Source organism: Chenopodium quinoa, unplaced genomic scaffold (assembly GCF_001683475.1).
Source record: "Chenopodium quinoa cultivar QQ74 unplaced genomic scaffold, ASM168347v1, whole genome shotgun sequence".
Lineage (NCBI taxonomy): Eukaryota > Viridiplantae > Streptophyta > Magnoliopsida > Caryophyllales > Amaranthaceae > Chenopodium > Chenopodium quinoa.
In genome coordinates this window covers 1,968,256-1,989,683 of record NW_018743331.1, presented here as the reverse complement: position 1 = coordinate 1,989,683, position 21,428 = coordinate 1,968,256, and positions in this window count along the sequence as shown.

Here is a 21,428-nt window from a genome sequence, read left to right as displayed (position 1 = left end):
ATCTTGCTAATAATGTTTTGAGGATATTATTATGATGATAATTGTTGTGTCAATAATTATATGTTGCTTGATTATTCATGATTTATTGTTATTGCTTGATCACGCCCTTTTTTGCAGGTTTAAAGGGAATTTGTACTTGAAATCACGTCTAATAAGATAACTAATAATTTAATTTAGGGTTAATATGGTTTTAATTCAAGTGATCGCCAATAATAGATTTATTTGTGCATTAATAATCAACCAACATAGATTAAACGGGTTGAGGACTAACTTGTTGTATGTATGTTGATCGGAAAGCGCACATGAATACCATAAGAATTAAGTAGAGGCCAATTTAGGGCTGGTTCAATCTCTTTTAGGTTGGATTCGTACCATCGTCCCCGAATATTCAGTCATGTTTATGGACCACTATGGAGTTAGCGATCTCCGTGATCGTGAATGGGGTGTAACCTTCACCCCCGTGAACGGTTTACAAGTTCCTAAAACTTGTTGGCGACTCTTTTATCTCTAGCTTCCTTCCCTTTGGACGCCACCATGCTTAAATGCATGATCACAATGGGGCTCAAAGTTGATGTTTGAAATATTCCATACGATAGTGAATTTGAAAATTTTCATGGGTATTTGATGAATAAAAAAATTAATTAGGGGTATATGATGAAAAAATCCGTTTAATTTAATTATTATTGTTTTCGTTCTATTTTACTCTGTAGTTGCTTGAATCTATTTTGTGTTGTTAGTTAAATTGATGATAAGGCTCTATTTTGTGTAGTTTGATCTACCAGAGGATGCAAAATGAGCCTCAACGATGTTTCCTTATCTTCATTAATTATTATTAGTAAACCAGCCGAAGTTATAATTAGGTGCTATGGAGTTTGTATGAAAGGCTTTCAGTTTCAATTATGTACGATGATGCTTTTCGGCCATTGTGCCTCAACTATTATTTCATTAGAATGGACATTGTGCCTCAAATCATCCTATGCTGCGTTTCATTAGAATGTTCAATTGTTGCATCGGGTTAGAATGGAACATTTTTCAATTATTGCAGCACATCCATTTTTCAATTTCTGTAAATGCTTATTCAAACCATCACAAGGATTAATATCTGAATGACCGGCTCGAAATCGCTCTTGCTGAATTAGCTTCTGTAAAGCTCGGTTCACAAACATCATACATAAATTACCGATTAGAATCGAACGTCATACCTCAATTATTAAATTTTCTCAAAATGAAATTTAGCTAAACATCCCACTATTCTTTTAAAAGATCAACAAATTTTATGTAACAGTACTTAAAACTTAATTGCAACACATCCACATTATGAGTTGTTCGGATTGCTATTGTGGAAATAGCTTCTATAAATTCCGATTTACAATCATCACAAATATATTACCAATAAGACCGCGCGGCGCACACATCGCGCGGACATTATTACTAATATAATATAAAGTACAAAGTAGTATGTGATTAAAGAAAAATTAGATTTTGCATAAATTTTTTAATTCATTATTTATTCTTTAGACCTTAAACATGATTTTTTTTATTACTATTATTTTTTTTTATTTGGTGAAAGAGAGGGGCTAGGCCCCTAGACCTTATACATGATTGATGCATGTTATTAAACTTGAAATAAATAATTTACTGTTAAAATTTTAAATTATAAGAATAAATTTCATTCATTCTATAGAACCTTTCAACAATCTTAACTTTTAATGTTTCAATTAGTCATTCGTAATTAAAGCTTATAAGAGGGGTACTTATTCACAAGTTAGGGTACATCCAATTGATGTTATTTATACGCATTTTAAATCATGCGTGAATAAAAGACTAATTTCATTATTTTCTAATAAACAATAAATATGGCCCTTTAGCTCGGTCCTCCCTTTTGTGGGGCCCACCTCTTTAAAAAAACTAATATATAAAAAAAAAAAAAAAAAAAAAAAAAAAAAAAAACTCTAGAATAGACCCGATGCACAATAACTTATTGTGCATCCAACCATTTTTATTAAACATTTCACCTTTTAGATTCATTTGCAAATTAAACTATCTTCCCAACTACTTTCTCTTTCTTTTACAATGATCCAAAAAGTGATGATATCACGCAATAAGGTAATTATATCACCCGAAATCAAAAGCTAATTATATCATTCGAAAAGTGATTATATTATTTGAAAAGTGATTCGATTATAACTAGTGACGGAGCCAAGATTTAACAATGGTAGGGCACCGTACTACAGGAACACTTTTATCAAGGTCTTAAGTTTTTTTTTTAAAAAAAAAAATCAAGACACACCTACGTACAGCAATAGGACATTAAGCCAAAAAAAATAAAAAAAAATAGAAAAAATAAAGAAAAAAATAAGAACATTAAGAAAAAAAAATAGAGATTTTTTTTTTTTTTTTTATCAAGACACATCTACGTATTACAATAGGAATTAAGACAAAAAAAAACATGACCTTTGGTAGACAAAGTAATGTTCTAACCACTAAGCTGCTGGTAAATTTAAACATTATAATACACTTTGTATTCTATTTAAATAAATTTTTACTAACTTTTTTTTTTTTTTTTTTTTTTTTTTTTTGTAAATCTAGTAGCCAAAACACAAATTTTTTGTAAATCTAGTAGCCAAAACACAAAGTGGCTCCGCCACTAATTATAACATTTAAAAGATAAGTATATCATCCAAAAAGTGATTATGATGGATCCAAGGGTGGCCAGCTAGACCATGGCTCAACTTATGAATCAAACAAGTATAATTAATTGAAGCTGCACCCATAGATATGGGAAATAACTTGGTTGGATCACACTACTCATGCAACTCTTGCGTTTAGAATTTTTGAGGGAAAATTTTTCACAAAATTATGTCAAGTATCCTATCCGGTGATTACTTAAATATATGGTATAGATGGGTAATAATTATGAACAATAATTGAAACTTTCTAAGGATCGTATTTCAAATTCACAAATTCTAATATGTGGCTGGCCACATGGTGTGGTCAACCATCATGGGGTTATTTCGTTAGTGTTATAGGAGTTACTCGGTCAGTGTTACAGGAGTTACTTGATCAGAGTTTAAGGGGTTACTTTATCAGTATTACAAGGGTTACCTTGTCAATGTTATAGGGGTTATTCGGTCAGTGTTATAGGGGTTATTTTGTTATTTTAAAAATGGTCACATGGTGTTGTCAACCGCACACAAGACGAACTGTATCAAATTAGGGAGATGAGAAATTAGGAAGTAAAAGAAGTTAGAGGATTAAGGAAAAAGTAATCCATTAAAAAATTTAAAGAAGATGAACATGCGACTTTATATTTTGTAAAAAGTCTTGTATGGACCCGAACTACACTAAATTTACTGTAGACCCATTAATTTGACACTATCATATAATATAGTCACAATGATATACTGTAATAACTTTTTAGCAAGCCCGATCCTTAGCCGGTGCGGTCTGCACAAAAGTACAGGGCCCATTATTTCTTAGAGCCTCAAATTCTTACAATCTAATTATCAATAAATAAAGTTGGTCTCGTAGCCAGGTCACGAGATAGCGACACTTGATAGTCCAGTTTTTCGCCAAGTGTCGAGCCACGTAGGCAACAAATAGATATTATTATAACACATATGATGGTAAGGAAGAGAATTTTGGATAGATTTTTTAAGATAAAAATGTTGTAAAGAGTTTTATTATTGATATAATTCTAATATTTCACATATACAAAATTAATCATAACTTTTAATAAATATCATATAATTTGGTTCTAATTCCATCATAAAATTTGTTTTAAAAAGTTTTTTAAAATAAGATCCATTTATAATATTTTAATTTATTTTTAAAAATAATAGGAAATCAATAAAAGTAAGTTTTAATTAGTAATAATTTTAGTTTAGTAAAAATTAAATACTTTCAATTGAGTAAAAAATAATCTAAGTTCAATAAAAATAATTTCAAGTCTACACTAACATAGGTATTTATTTACAAATTAAACTACAAAAAGTACAATAAATAAACACAAATTCTTATAAGTGGCTGGCCAAACGGTGTGGCCAATCATCACGAGGTTTAATCGTTAGTGTTATAGGGGTTACTTGGTTTGTGTTATAGGGTTACTCGGTTAGTATTATAAGTGTAACTCGATCAGTGTTATAAGGGTTACTTTGTTATTTTACAAGTAGAACCGCACACAGGATGCGCTGCAATTATTATATAAATAAGCAATATGATATTGTATGTCAAAATATCTAGCATTATTAGAAGGAATTATAGGACCGTATTTAAAATTCAAGAAATAAAATATATCAACAATCTGGGCATCGTCCGGGCACAAAACTAGTATAATATAACTAATACATAAAGCTAAATTTTAAACCTGGCCACGAGATAACAAAACTTGACGTTTCAACTTTTCGCCAACAGTCGCACCACGTAGGTGACAATAAATTAGTATGACGTGTATGCTTTATTTGAATATATATATATATATATATATATATATATATTTTGTAATATAGGATAAAAAAATTTATAAAAAAAAATAAAAAAAAAAAGTTAGATAGATTTTGTAGCAAAAAAAAATGGTTAGATTTAGATAGATTTGAAGGATAAAAAAATATTTTATAGTTTCTTTTTTTCAATAAAATTTGGATAGATTTTTAAAACAAAACTTTGGGTTTAGAATTCTATTTTCAATAAAATACCAATATGTTATATTACAAGTGGCGGATCTTAAGGGGTATATAGAGGTACAATTGTACCCCATTTTCCTTTCCAATAAAAAAGGGAAAAAAAATCAAATAGACCTGTTATTACATACTATAACCAGTCTCTTAAATCTTAATATGCAACCAGCCTTTCTCTACCAACCGTTCTTTTTAGTTGTACATTATTACTCATACAATACTACATTACACTTCTGCCAAACCCAATATTCTATGTATTTGCTTTCTTTTCTTACTTTTTTTCATTTTTCTTTCTATCCAATACACTCATATCCAAAACACTTCTCCCATCTTAACTAAAATTAAAGACATTAAAAACCCAATTATCCTAGAAATTTCATCCAACAATATCTTTCTTACCATTCTACTTGTGTTACTTTCAAGAACTAGCGGATAGCCCAAACTCTTTCCTAAAACCACCCATATCTTTATGAGTGGTAGTACTATATTTTTTCATAATTTATTTTAAAATAAAATATTAAATGATATACTACATACAACGAATTAAATAATAAATTTTATCACATAAATACATAAAATATTTGTTTTAAAAAATATAAACAATTCGTTCATCGCACGAGCTTTATCTAATATATATATATAAAGGGGAGTTTTTTTCCTGAGTTTTTAGAGGGCCGTGTAGGATTAAATTTTCTTAATGCGCCATGTAGGATTATAAATTTTAGTTATAGCCAATTAAATAAAGATTTGTAAATTATTTTATAATTAAATAATTCAAATGCCACGTAAGCAAAATTGACGAATGATATTTTAAACTTAAATTAATTAAATATAAAATATTATCTTTTGAGATTAAATTTTTTATCTAAATATATAAATAATGAAAAATATTTGTTTTAAAAAAATACAAAACAATATATAGAAATTGTTGTAGTAAATGATTAGGGGATTTTTATCCACCAATTAGCATCCGACACGTGGGCCAGCCAGGTTTCGCCACGTGTCCTTCATGTAGGCCAATAGGAGCCTGCCACGTGTCATCAAGAGATTCGTCCTCCTTGGACCAATTACAATGTGACATGTGTCCACCCATGCCAAATGGGAAAACCGGCCAGCAAGGCCCAATCATTGTGGGAGGCCCAGTCAGCCTTAGGTTTAACCTAAACCTAGTAATGGCACGCATCCCAAGGCATATAAATATGCCCATTAATCCTCATTAAGGGGGATTACGCACATTTAACACTCTCACCTAGAGAGACTCAATTACTTTTATTTCCGCATTAATTACTCCTTAATCAAGTACTAACTTGACCGTCGGAGGCGGATCTCCAATCGTCCGGAGCATCCGTTTGTTTTGCAGGTACAGGCGTCCGGTTCCAGTCTCGGAATTGTAACTCTCCCGCAGGACATCAGAAAACCCCGAAACATTTTGGCGCCGTCTGTGGGGAGAGTACTTCTGAGATGGCATCCACGTCTGTACCGACTCCTGAAGAAAGGCGTCCACTGGACGACCCTCAAGTTCAGTCGGACCATGATACTGAGGAAGAATTTGAGGTTGAAGCTCACACAGCTTCAGACGGGACCCTAAGGGCCCGACGCACCCGTCATACCGAAAGGAGGGAACGGGAACATCTTCAAACTGGACTAGTGATCCAGCCGGCGCACCGCCTGTTCAGCAGCAGCCGGCTGATGGGTCTGCTCCCATTACAAGAAACGAACTCATGACCTTCATGAGGGGCTTTAAGGGAGAGATTCAAGAGTTGCTCAACAAGAAGCCGCCTGCTCTGGCCAAGGAGCAGTCGGCTAAGAAACCTTCCTCTTCAGGGAGGAGGAAGCCTGTTCGAGGGCGAGAGGCGACCCCTCATCCTAACTCTAGGAAGTGGGAGCCGCTTGTCCTTGATTTCACAAAGTACCGCTTTCCTACTCCAGGAAAGAGGAAACCTGTTCGTCATATTCAGGCGGACGGGTCGAAGAAAACATACACAAATGCTCGGCTATTGCTAGAGCAGAAGAAGAATGACCGATTGTCAGAGTCGGCCTCTACTTCAGACTTCCAAGACAGTCTATGCAATACCTCGATGAAGTATACTCAGTCGCATCATGAGATTCAGTCAGGCGGCACCTCCCGTCTGTCCGGCTTTCATAGTGACCAGGCGGTACCAAACTTACCATTTGTACCGCAACAACAATATTTTTTGCAGCCACCTCTGTTTGGTGGGCATGCAGCAAAGAATGTCCAACCTATGGGCTGGCAGCTACGGTTGCTTAGACTTGGGGAACAGCCGTCGGCCTTCTCCAAGGAAATTGCTGAAGCCGCTCAGCCGGCCAAAGTGAAAAATGTATTAGTAGGCGCCTATGACGGCACTACTAACCCAGAAGACCATTTGATGGCATTCACCAACCTGATGTACCTTCAAGGGTTGGATGATCCCACTTGGTGCAAGTGTTTTCCAGCGACTCTCAAAGGAATCGCACAACAATGGTTCGGCAACCTGCCGACTAGTTGTGTAAATAACTTCAGGACGCTTGCTTACTTATTCACCTCCAACTTTTCCATGAACATACCTGCGAAGAAGACGACCCTTGATTTAGGAACGACTCAGCAGGGAAAGAAGGAGGGGCTTCGTTCTTACATCAGGCGGTTTAACCTGATGAGAATACAGATACAAGGGTTACCGGATAAGGTAGCCTATACTGTCTTTTTCAGAGGCCTCAAAGACGGATCGACATTCAAATTTGATTTGGTTCGAAAGAGGGTGGCGACTCTTCAAGAGGCCTTGGTTGAAGCGGAAGCCTATATACAGGCGACTGATCTTTGTAGTACAGGAAAACAGTCGGACGGGAAAAGGTTCGACAAAAGAGAAGGACGACAGAAACAGTCGTCGAACAAAGATGAGAAGAAGAGAAAAGAGGTTTGGGCGGCTGATTCCTCTAAACAGCCGGCCCAGAAGAAGAGGAAAGAATTCAAACCATACTCCCCAAAGTATGCGTTTAACAAGGATAGCCAAGCTATCCTAAAGGAAATCAAGGGACGAATCTCAATTGAGAAGCCGACCCCCATGAAGGGTTCTGCAAGCAACCAGAACCAAGAAAAATTCTGTGATTATCATGAAGATGTTGGTCATCACACCAACGAATGCATCAGTCTTATGCGGTATCTGGACCGCCTGGCTGAGTAAGGCGATCTTGACTCTTATGTCAAGAAATCTGCGGGGGAACACTTCCTCGAAAAAGCAGTCGGCCAAAAAGAGTCAACAGGCCGACAACTCTGATACAGATGATGCAGTCGTCTACACCATTGCAGGCGGCTTCTCAGGAGGCGGCCCCACTATTAGGGGCAACAAAGACAATATCAGGCGGCTAGGCGTAAATTCCGTTCACCAAGAACGGCCCTCCAAATATTCATTTCCTGAAATTGTCATCACTGAAGAAGATCTAGGAGGGTAAGGGGCCGCATGACGACCCTATCGTTATTAAATGTAAAGTGGCCAACCAGAGAGTTGGCCGAATCCTTATAGATACCGGAAGCTCCTCAGATCTTATCAGTAGCAAATGTCTGTCAAAACTAAAATATCAGACTGATTGCATACATCCGGCATCCCACCCTTTAGTAGGGTTTGGAGGAGGAGTCGTCCACCCAGTGGGACGAGTAGATTTACCCATCCGCCTGGGTGAAAAAGGGGAAGGACGACACATGGTAGTCCGGTTCCTGGTAGTAGAAGAACTCTCGGCCTACAATATGATTCTGGGACGACCAACCCTGAATAATTCCAAGGCTGTTATAATCCCATCTCTTATGTTGCTCAAGTTTGAGAGGGATGATGGAACAGTCGGGTCCCTAAGGGGAGATCAGAGGATGCCCCGAGAGTGCTATCTCTCGGATATCAAGCCCACTGTTATGGCTGCTGGGTCAAGTGGTGGAAAAACAGACCTTGACAATGTCAAGGTGAGTGCGCATGTTCAAGACGCAGGCGGCAAGAAGAGAAAGGCAGCCCAGACGGGGGCCGTAAGAAAAGACAGAAAATAGCAATCATTGATAGAGGAGCGGTCGGATGAATTCCGCCCTCAGCCGGCTGGTGAGCATACGGACCTGATCTTAGACGACTCGCGTCCTAACCGAACAGTCAAAGTTGGGACGACTGCTCTGAGAGTCCTGGGTGACGACTTTCACAAACTATTGAAAGAATACAAGGACATCTTTGCATTCGAAGTCCACGAAATGCAAGGCATTAGTCCTGACCTGGCGGTACATAAACTGGTTGTGGATCCGAAAAAGAAGCCGGTAAGGCAGAAGAAGCGGAACCATGGCGAAGAAAGAAGTCAGGCGGCAGCCGCCGAAGTAAAAAAATTACTTGATGCAGGGTTCATTCGGCAATGTTACTTCCCAGACTGGGTTGCAAATGTGGTGCTTGTTAAAAAGCCGAATGGCACCTGGCGAATGTGTGTAGACTACACAGACTTAAACAAGGCGTGCCCAAAAGACAGTTACCCTCTGCTTAAAATTGATAACCTGGTCGACTCAACAGTCGGCCATGCTTTGATGAGCTTTAGGGACGCCTACTCTGGTTTCCATCAAATTCCTTTATGGAAGAAAGATCAGGAAAAGACGGCCTTCGTCACTAATCAAGGGTTATTCTGTTACACGGTCATGCCGTTTGGTCTTAAGAATGCCCCGGCCACCTTCCAGCGAATGATAAACACTGTGTTCTTTGATCAGATTGGGAGAAACGTCGAGGCATACATTGATGATATGATTGTCAAGTCTAAGCTTCAGATAGATCATCTGTCGGACCTCCGAGAAACTTTCGCCACACTCAGGCGGCACCATGTCATGCTCAATCCCAAGAAATGTGTATTTGGAGTTGAGTCTGGGAAATTTCTCGGATTCCTTATCAATCAGAGAGGAATAGAGGCGAACCCTGAGAAGGTGCAGGCGGTCATCGACATGCAGTCGCCTCGTACCGTCCGAGAGGTTCAGAAGTTAACAGGTTGTCTGGCGGCCTTGGGAAGATTTCTAAGCCGATCAGGCGACAAATGCTTATACTTCTTCCAGGCCATTAAGAAGAAGGCAAGGTTTGAATGGGGGCCGGATGCTGAGGCGGCCTTCCAGAAATTGAAAGTTCACTTGCATTCCTTGCCGAGGCTGGTCAGCCCTTTGCCCAAAGAAGTACTCTACATGTACCTGGCCGTCTCTGATCATGCGTTAAGCGTTGTTCTTCTTGCTGAAAGGGACGGCTGTCAGCTCCCGGTCTACTTTGTCAGTCATGTATTGAAAAATGCCGAGTTAAGGTATCCCTTAGTGGAGAAATTTGGTCTTGCACTCTTCATGGCTGTTAAAAAATTGAAGCCCTACTTTTTGGCACATGCAGTCGTCGTTTATACAGATCAACCTATCAAGCGGCCACTGACTACCATGGAGTCGTCAGGCCGGATGATCAAATGGGCCATAGAAATACAGAGCCTCGAAGTTACTTTCGAGCCTAGAAAAGCAGTGAAGGGGCAAGCCTTTGCTGACTTTATTGTTGAGATGACTCGTCCCCCTGATTCTCGAGATCCAGACCAAGTCTAGAAGGTATATGTGGACGGAAGCTCTACTTCAAATGGTTGTGGAGCAGGCGTCATATGTGAGTCGCCAGAGGGCGACAGGTACGAGTATGCTCTACGCTTCAGTTTTCAGGCCTCAAACAATGAGGCAGAATATGAAGCTTTACTAGCCGGAATCCGCATGTGCAAGGCGGCAGGGGCACGAAAGATAGACGCTTGTTCCGATTCACAATTGATAGTGAGTCAGTATAATGGCGAATACGAAGAAACCCATCCGGCCATGATCAAGTATTTACAGGCGGTACAACAAGCAGTCGGATCCCTTGAAGATTTTCATCTGACTCAAGTGTCGAGATCAGAAAACAACCAGGCGGATGCACTTTCAAAATTAGCATCATCCGCCTCTTGCGATACTCCTCGAACTATTTTTTGGGAAGTAATGGAGAAGAGAAGCATCGAGGAAGACCCTATTGGAATCCTAGACAGAAGCTCAACCTGGATGGATCCAATCAGGGCATATCTGACAGACGGTACCCTGCCGAATGATCATCACCAGGCGGCTGCGCTGAAAAAACGGGCAGCCAGTTTTGAAATGATAAGGGGAGAACTTCACAAAAGAGGGTACCTTCAACCCTACTTAAAGTGTGTTACTCCAAAAAAGGGACGAGAGATACTAGACGATCTGCACTCTGGTTACTGGGCTTCCCATATAGGCGGCAGGTCGCTTGCTCAACGGACAAGGCGGCAGGGCTACTTTTGGCCTACTTTAGAAGCAGATGCAATGGAGATGGTGAAAAAATGTGACAAGTGCCAAAGGTTTGGCAAACTAATTCACCGTCCGGCTACTGACCTCACTACCATTCATAGCCCACTACCGTTTGCTAAGTGGGGCATGGATATTCTGGGTCCCTATACGCCTGCTACAGGAGGAAGGAGGTACATACTTGTTGCAGTCGACTACTTCACTAAATGGGTGGAGGCGGAGGCTGTAAAGGGAATCAAGATGAAGGATGTAATTTCATTCATCTGGAAAAATGTCATCACTCGGTTCGGGGTTCCCATGTCTATGGTTTTTGATAATGGTCCCCAATTTGAGACGCCTGTTCTCAAAAGCTGGTTGGGTGACCAAGGAATTGCACACCACTTTGCATCAGTCGGTCGTCCACAAGCAAACGGCCAGGTAGAAGCCTTTAATAAAATCATCTCAGACGGTCTCAAGAAAAAGATTGAACGAGCAGGCGGCCTATGGGCGGATGAATTACCACATGTTCTCTGTGCCATTAGGACGACTGAAAAAGGGGCGACTGGAGAAACTCCATTCCTCCTAACTTATGGTGCGGAAGCTGTTTTTCCAATTGAACACTACGAGTCGACTCTTCGAGTAATGCTATATGACGAAGAGGCAAACTGGGAAGCCATGCGCCTGGCATTAGACTCACTCCCAGAAAGGAGGGGCAATGCTGTCTTGCGCCATGAAATTTACCGCCTGAGAATGACCAGATCATACAACAAAAAAGTACACAGGCGTCCACTCAAAGTGGGGGACTTTGTACTTAGAGAAATGGAAGCAGTTGGTAGGGCTAATGAGTCTGGCAAATTAACTCCCAACTGGGAAGGACCCTATCGAATCTATGAAGAGGTCAGGGACGGTACCTACCGTCTGGAAACACCAGACGGCCAACCGTTGCCTCGAACCTGGAATGTAGATAATCTTAAGAAATATTTCTTTTGAATGATGAAAATAGTCGAGGGCTACTTAATAAAAGTTTGTTGTTTCATTCAATTTTGTACTAAGAGGGGCATGCCTACTGACAAACAGTCAGCTACTCTCCATGTTTAATTTTCATTCTTACTTAAGAGGGGCACGCCGCTTGTTCCACACAACCGGCTACTCTCCCATAACACAGTTCACCAAGAACTATCAAAGGCTCATGGCTGAAATGATCGGACCAGGCGCCAAGCCAACTGATCCAAATATAAGTTTAATTCGACCTGTCCCAACATTATAGCAGGCGTCCGACGGCATCCATCCGGATGAAATTCGTCGCAGAGAGCAGCTCCCTTTTGGGTGGAACATTGTTCTATAAAATCATTACACGGCACCTATACGACTGTCTAACCAAGACAACCACGTAGCCGTTTCCCGGACAAGGATACCTCTCACTTAACTGACTAATCAGGTTAAACAAGTGTTCGCAGTAACCATCCGTGTCAACCAACCAACTGAACTACTTGGGATAAGAATAGTCGGTATCTTATGAGTTAATAGCCAACAAACATTGGCGAATAAAGGGGAACAACCGGTACCCACCGCTTGAAACCTCTACTACTCAGTCACTCGGCGACTAGGTAACAATCATGTTTACTTGGTCACTCCTTAAAAATTTAGTATGAAACTAAAAAGGTGTTCATACAGCGCCTGATCACACTAGATTAAATGTGGCGGGGAACAGTCGGCCTGGACCGACTAGAGTCTCTAGCCTAAATAACAAAAAAAACAAACAAGGCAGGTAGGAAACCACCTTCCTACTTGGTTGAAGGGGATCCAGTCTTTAAAGTGGCCGACTGATCGCTTTGCCTGGAAACAGACAACCAGTCGTCCAGGGGCATAGGTGGCGTGACTAACTACCTCGTACCTGTCCGCAACTATCGGCCATGCAAAACAGTCGGTATAGTATGCAATTGGATATCAGAGTTTCGATACTTAGCAAAGTCGAAACAAATTCAAAACGGAACATTTTGGCATAAATATTCATACCCCCGGCCCCTTGGCCGGGTAAAAGATACAAAAAGAAGCCAGTCATTAAGACCGACAAAATATTCAGAACCCCGGCCCCCTGGCCGGGTAAACAGAAACAAACGGCACGCAGGCCGTAAAAAGAAGACATAAAGCTTAAGAAGGGGGCAGATCTTCAATAATAGCAGCTGCCGCCTGGTCAGCACTCTTTTTGCTGGACTCGGCTTCAGCTGCATCCTTCTTCGATGCATCCACCCCAAGCGGCACAAGCGCCACTACCGGCTCCTCCTCCTCCAACGCCTCGTCCTCAGCAGCCGCCAGGATCTCTTGATTATATCTATCAGAACACTGGCGGTACGTTTTTTCCCATGAGGAAAAGTCGGCATTGGGGAAGATGCGGCCCCAGGTCAGGCGCTGGATCTGAGCAGAGTCTTCCATCATCTCTCGGACCAGCTCCTTCTTTTCTTGCTCGGCGTTTGCCGAGAGCTCCTGAGTAAGACTCTTCTCCTGGGTCACCAGGCGTTCCTTAACGTGTGCCAAGGATTTCTCCAAGGTGTCGTATGAGGACATTTTTTGGCGAAGAGGTCTCAGCTCGGCCTTGAGATTGTTGAGGGCCGGCTGCATCAAGCATAAACAAACGGGTTAGACCTAGTAGAGAAGGGAGCAAGTCTAAATTCATAAGGACAGCTTCATACTTCTAGGCGGCCCGATTGGAGTTTTTGAAGGAGTGGACGGCTGTTTCTCAACCGCCGCATGTTTCCTGGCAGTACCAGGAGAGCTCGCAACAGTCGTCCTCCGGGTCTTGGAGTCCGGCTGTTGGGAAGAAGAGGCTCTTGGAGTGCCCGTCTAAAAAAAAAAAAAAAAAAAAAAAAAAAGCACTCGGTCAGTATATGCATAAACCCAACTCCAAAAAGAGAGTGAAAGGTTCGGAGCTCACCAAGGGCGCCCCCTTGTTGGGGAGTCGGTTGAAGATTGTTGCATAATAGAGGCTCGCAACATGGCCGCCGCAGTCTTGGAGGCGGTAATTTTGCTCATGGCGTCCGCTGCAAGAACAAATAGCAAAGTTAATAAAAAGTCATAACAGTAACTCATGGCAAAAAAAAAGAGTATTCGACAGGCCGGCTACCTCTTGAACACCGACTGCTAAGGCCACAGGCGGCCAGAAAGTACTCGTCATAGAGCCATTTGAAGCTCGGGACGCAGTGCAGGGGTACTTGCTCTCGTACCCCTGTAGTAGAGTCGACCCTCGACTCTACTTTAAAGAGTCCTTTATCCAGGATCTCTTTCTTGGCTTTGGGGGGAACAGGCGGCATGCTGCGGCCGCCTGCAAGAAGAGGCGGATTCCTGTTCCACCTGTTGAAGCGCTTGTTCAGCTCTGTGTCTGAACTTTTAATGATAAGGAAGGTGCTTCGCCAATCCTTCCACTTGTTTGCTTTACCTCTTGTCATGAGGTAGCCTCTGTGGCTCGTCAATTGATACCAGCCGGTACCGCCTGCCTTAGGGGTCCGGCTGAGGTAGTTCATGTGGGCGAAAGCCTCGAAGTTTGGCTCCACCCCGTGCAGTTCGCACCCGGCCACATAGCCGAGTACGTTGACCCAGGAGTTTGGGGCTAACTGCCTTAACCCCAACTCATACCCATCCAAGATCCGCTGAACAGCCGGATGTAGTGGGAAGCGCAGCCCAGCCCTGATGGCCGCCTCGTAGCAGCCAAAGCAGGCGCTATCATAACTAGTACCAGCCGGCCAGACGACTGTGTCTTCTGGATCCGGCACGAAAACTAAAAAGTCGGGGTCCATTGTGTGGTTCGCAATAAAGCTCCCCACTCTCTCTTGCATGGCCGTGATCCGGCCCCGTGGGACAGTGCAGTAGTAAGGGGTATTTTGCTCTCGGTAAGAGGCGGATGGCTCCGCCCAATTGTCCCCCTTCTCAACTGCGTGAGAAAGCCTCGCCTCTTGTAGGCGGCTGTTTTTCTCTTCCGTGTCCAAAGAGGCATGACCAGAAGAACTAGACTCGGATTCGTCCTCTGACGAGTCCGAAGAGGACGACTCCTCCCCTCTCCCAGAGGGGCCCGCCTTCTCTCCTTCAAAAGGAGCAGGAGAGAATGTAGACTTGTCAACTGTAAAATGGGAAGGGGTCACTTTGACCCCTCCCTCAGAACTGTCGGCTTTCAAGCCGCTTTGGTTCACTTCCACATCTGGCGAGTGAAGTTGACGGAGTTCTGGAAATCCTATGTAGTCGGCTTGTCAGAGCAGGTGGTAGGCAGAAAGAGTCCGAAATGTCAGAGCAAGTTCAGGGGTCCGAATGTTCTCTCTAAAAAGTTCTCAAGTGTGAAAATGACTGAAGTCAACACACCCTTATATAGGCGAAGTGAGAAGGCGAAGGGTCACTTCCAAAATTCAAAATTTGGGCGGGAGAATCTCTCGGCCTTTCACCGAGTGACATCTGTAGCAGGCCGTCGCCTGTCACGGTGCGACACCTGTCACAGGTAACACGTGACCAGTCACGTGCCACCTGTGAGGGGCAAATGATTAGGGGATTTTTATCCACCAATCAGCATCTGACACGTGGGCCAGCCAGGTTTCGCCACGTGTCCTTCATGTAGGCCAATAGGAGCCTGCCACGTGTCATCAAGAGATTCGTCCTCCTTGGACCAATTACAATGTGACACGTGTCCACCCATGCCAAATGGGAAAACCGGCCAGCAAGGCCCAATCATTGTGGGAGGCCCAGTCAGCCTTAGGTTTAACCTAAACCTAGTACTGGCACGCATCCCAAGGCATATAAATATGCCCATTAATCCTCATTAAGGGGGATTACGCACATTTAACACTCTCACCTAGAGAGACTCAATTACTTTTATTTCCGCATTAATTACTCCTTAATCAAGTACTAACTTGACCGTCGGAGGCGGATCTCCAATCGTCTGGAGCATCCGTTTGTTTTGCAGGTACAGGCGTCCGGTTCCAGTCTCGGAATTGTAACTCTCCCGCAGGACATCAGAAAACCCCGAAACAGTAAAGGTGTAATATAAGTGTTGTGGCTCAGCGCTAAGGCGGAGATCTTAGTTATGCCACAAATGAAAATTTAAGAACAAATTTAGTGTTTAAATAATTTGGATAAGTATGACAATAATTAATGGCATTGCTTGAATTTTGAAGTTTATGTTGTCAAATAAATATCGATTCAATTTGATTGGTATCAGTGAAGCAAGAAAAGTGAAAGAAATGAGAAATGGGAAAAAGGAATAAGGGATATGTAATTTGGGTTTTTTTTTGTGGGATGTGTTGAGTAAAGAGGGGTTACATTTAGCAACTATTATTTTTAAACCTCCGTGAAAATCAAAGGCTGAGCACTTGATAAAAAAAAAACTTGAAATTATTATACATTTTATTTTTAGTAAAAAGGGCCTAAATTTATCCTAATAGCACAGAGCATCTATAATAGTTAGGACAACCCTCCTTTTTATTTGATGTAATTATCTTATTATGAGTTATATTTTGAATGATATAGTCGTAATGATATAATCGTATTTAATGTGTTTGATAGTTATGAATATTTGCTTAAAACTAAATTTTAATGTGAGAATATAATAAGTTTTTTTGAAGGTATATTGTTATTACTAAGTTCCTTCTTGAATTACAAAGCAAATAAAAATTGCATATGTTAACATTTTATTTAGTGTTGCATGCAGATATATGTTCTAGCTTATCTATAGTGGCAAATCTAACACTTTTTATAAAAGTTTAAATTTACATGAAACTAATTATATTAAAATTATTTATAAATTAACAAACTATGTATTTATATGTATATTATTTTACATTGTTGACGCATATAATTATGTGTATTGACAGATTACACATAATTTATTTTTGTATCATTGATGTTATTGTTTTTTTTTTTTTTTTAATATCCCTTAACTAGTTGATCCCAACCACAGTGGCACTGACGGTGCAAAGAATGATGATGTGAAGACATGAGCGCTGATGACTCAAAAAGGGTAGGTAAAGACTAAGTCGGACTTTTTTGGGCCATCAGAGATTGTTTTGGCGATGTTTGAAAATCAGAGTATGATTTCTCCATTACTCTGGAAAATTGGTCCTACAACGTATGAAGTTTTAGTCATAGAATTTTTTTAGTACGTGTAGTAGCTAGATCAGAAGTGAAGATAATCAACAGTGAATCCCATAGAGGTATTTTTCCCCTTATGAATGTTCAAAGAAAATAGTGAAGGAGAATTTGGAGGAGTATAACAAAGATCAGAGGAAAATTGATTCTGTAGTTCAAATGGTGACAAATTTGAACAATAAATTTCAGTCATATCTCGAGTTACGGTTTGTGTCATGAGATAAATTAAAAAGGATATTCATATCGAATCTGTAACAATAATGGTAAGGGATAAGAAGTACGTAGTTGAGAATTATTTCACCCACATACGTAGAATTTTGTTTTAAAGTAATTATTATTTGAAATTGTAACAATTTTTTATTCAACTTTATGATTGTGAAATGCAATCCTTATCATATTGTTTGGAGTCATTGTCAACAAATGACCACTCACTCAACAAGTGATGTCTATGATAAGAATTGATTATAGAAGATCATAAATAATTCTAATAATAGTGTTCTCCTTTAAAAAATAATTAATCATGTTATCATGCTTATAAAAATTCAAACTTTAATTAACAAATATAACTTACTTTTATATATAACACACTCAAAACAATAATTCATAAGCATTTAAATATATTTAAACATCCTTCAAAACCTTAAAAACATATACACTGCGTATTGTACGAAGTAATCTATACTAATATATTAAAAAGCATTCATAATTGAATATACGAGTCATGAATCAAGCATGTTAGGTAGAGTTGGTGGGGAACTCACCCTGTGACTTTGAGGTCACAAATTCGAGTCCCGCCAACTACATATGCTTGGAAATACGCCACATGAGGATTACCTTACCTCCCCCTCTACTTTTAAGTGTTGATTTGCATAGCTGGGTTGACTTAACTTGTAGGTACTAGTTTAGTAGGGTCCTTTATCTTACTTTAAAAAAAAAAAAAAATTTGAGTAGCTAGTAGCAACAAGTCACCTAAAACAGATGTACCAAATACGTTAGTTTTATTTTTTTGAAAAATTATCATTGATACATCCCATGTTTAGGCTTGTATCAATGATACACCTGCTTAAGTTTTAATTATCAGTGACACACCTGTACTTTCAACTAATTAAGTACAGTATGCATTCCGTTAATTAAACGTTAGTAATAGGATAATGACTTGCAATTTTGACCAATTTTTAACTCCCTCCTTTTTTTCCCTCCTTAATATCCCTCCTATATTTAAAGTAATCCACCCACCTTTGTCATTATATAAACGAAGTCCCCTCATTTACTCTGATATATGCTGTTTCATCTTCATTTGCCTTTATTTTGTTTATTAACTTCATTCTTCTTTACCGTTAGACATATCAATACAAGCGATCAATATATCTCTTCCACATCAAACTATGAAATAAAACATTCTGGCCTCTATATTTTCTGTGTGTAAATGTGTGGGTGGATAATTCAGCTGAGTAGTTTCACCTTGATCCTACCCCAAATATGAAAGACATAGCTCTAGTGAGACCCATATGTAGTGACATTAGACATTCAGTATGACAAGTCGAGCATATAGCTATATTCAAAATCCCATTCTATCTTAGACAGATGTTCTAAGAGTGTGAAATAAGATAGCAATATCCCTTAGCATGTAAGTGCACCACTGCACCCGTAACAAATTCCCATCTAATCATCATCTCCCATAACCTGAGAGGTCGAGATAGTTCTGTAGATATTCACGGTCCACCCACAAACTTAATGTGGATATTCACCTCCCAAACCAAAGACATAATCTATATTTGTGATCTAAATAAGTTCTCCCATTCCAACATCTCATTCCAAAACGTAGAACTATAGGAAACCAAATTCAAAATTTAGTTTTTAGTTATATAATAATATATGTAACTACCAAAATTTCGTCTAAATTTGGTATCTTTTCCTGACATCAATGTTAATCATAGTACAGTATTTAATAGAAAAAATAGAGAAGAAATAAGAAAATAATAATAAAAAAAAAAGAAAAAGCCAAATAAAGAAGAAGCTGCATAAATCAGAGAAAATGAGCGCACTTCGTTTATATAATGACAAAGGTGGGTGGGTTACTCTAAATATAGGAGGGAAACTAATGAGAGAGTTAAAATTGGTCAAATTTGCAAGTCATTAACCTACAACTAACGTTTAATTAACGGAATGCTTACGGTAATTAATTAGTTGAAAGTATAGGTGTACCGCTGATAATTAAAACTTAAGCAAGTGTATCATTGATAAAAGTCAAAACCTGGAGTATACCACTAGTAATTTCTCTTACTTTTTTTTTTTTTTTTTTTTTTGGTTTTTCAAAGACACTTTCAAGATAATTGTTAGATAATTAAGAAAAATGTTAATACTTGCTTATCTAGCTACACGAAATATTATCACAATTAAAAACCCCAAAAACTTATTCATGTTTAGGCCTTGTTTAGTTCACTTTATTTTTACTTATTTCAGAAAAAATAAGTTCAGATCAGATCAGATCAGAAAAAATAAGTTCATATGAGATCAGATCAGATCAGAAAAAATAAGTTCATATCAGATCAGATCAGAAAAATTAAGTTTAGATCAGATCAGACCAGAAAAAATAAGTTAAGTTCAGATCAGATCAGATAAGTTCAGATCAAACACAAATTATTATTATTATTATTATTATTATTATTATTATTATGATGATGATGATGATGGTCATTATTATTATTATTATTATTATTATTATTATTATTATTATTTATTATTATTATTATTATAATAAATAGCACAAACAATAAACGATAATAATTAAAATTTCATTATAAGCTCCAAATCATAAACGTTTACAAATATAATTTTCATTACAAGAAGTTCAAATTTCCTTCGTTGTATTAAGTTGTACTTCGTTCATTACACTATTTTAAATTATACCTGGAGGTGGATGAACATTTTGGGACTAAAATTTAGCCAAAAAGGACTATCAATAAGGGACGGAGGGAAATATAATACTTTGTTTTTTCCTAGAAACACCCTCTTCAAATCAAAACAATAATACTTGATCAAGTGGTTTTAACAAAAATATTTGAATATCTTCTTACAAAATATTACCTTTTTCCCTAAAAAAAAAAAAAGCAATAATAAACGAGCCTAACGTTCCCTATACAAAAAAAATTAATATCTTCGTACAACATATTATGTATATTTTCATTTTTTTTAATTTCATATTTTTGATAACAAGCCTAACGTTTCCCATAAATAAGATTTTTTAAATTTCATATTTTCTTTCCTCCTATTCTATTAAATACTTTTGCTTTATACATTTTTTTTTAATCTTCCACTTACCCCACAAGCTCCATATATTATTACGTTTACCAATTTGTCCTAAAACTCCCCACATGTAGAAATGGAGAAGGTATTTAAAATCGAAGGGAGTATAAGTATAAGGTTTTCAATAATAATAGCTACGCATTACTTTAATTACAATTAGTACAAAATAACATAGAAAATGTTGCTAGTTCAAACAAACGATAAAATCAAATCCGATACATCATAAATCCATATAATTATTTAAGAATTAAGGTATTTGAAAACAAGTCAAATCTCTTTTTTCTATATAGAAAAAATCTATGATAAATTTAATCTGTAATTTAGTTTTTTTAGGATCCCCATTTTAATACTTTCTTATAAAAAAAATTCTTTTATGAAGTGGGATATTGTAAATAATTAAATTATCAAATATTCCAATTCTATTACTTTATACGATCTAGTAACTTTAATACTTATAGGTTTCTATAAAAAATTTGTAGGTCTATAATAATAATAATAATAATAATAATAATAATAATAATAATAATAATAATAATAATAATAATAATAATAATAATAATAATAATAGTAATAATAATAATAATAAAAATAATAATAATAATAATAATAAAAATAATAATAATAAAAATAATAGTAATAATAATAATAGTAATAATAATAGTAATAGTAATAATAATCATAACAATAATAATTAAACATTAATATTGATTAACATGAAAAGTAGAATATTGAAATAATTAAAATAAGTTCAAATCAGAAAAAAATAAGTTCAGATCAGATCAGATCAGAAAAAATAAGTTCTGATCAGAAAATATAAGTTCAGATCAGATCAGATCAGAAAAATAAGTTTAGATCAGATCAGATCAGAAAATATAAGTTCAGATCAGATCAGAAAATATAAGTTCAGATCAGATCAGATCAGGTGAACTAAACAAGGCCTTACACTACAAGTTATTGTGCGACAATTCTGACAAACATGTGACACTAATAGTCACCTTTGTTGAAGACTACACTATAAATTTCATTTGTGATGTAAA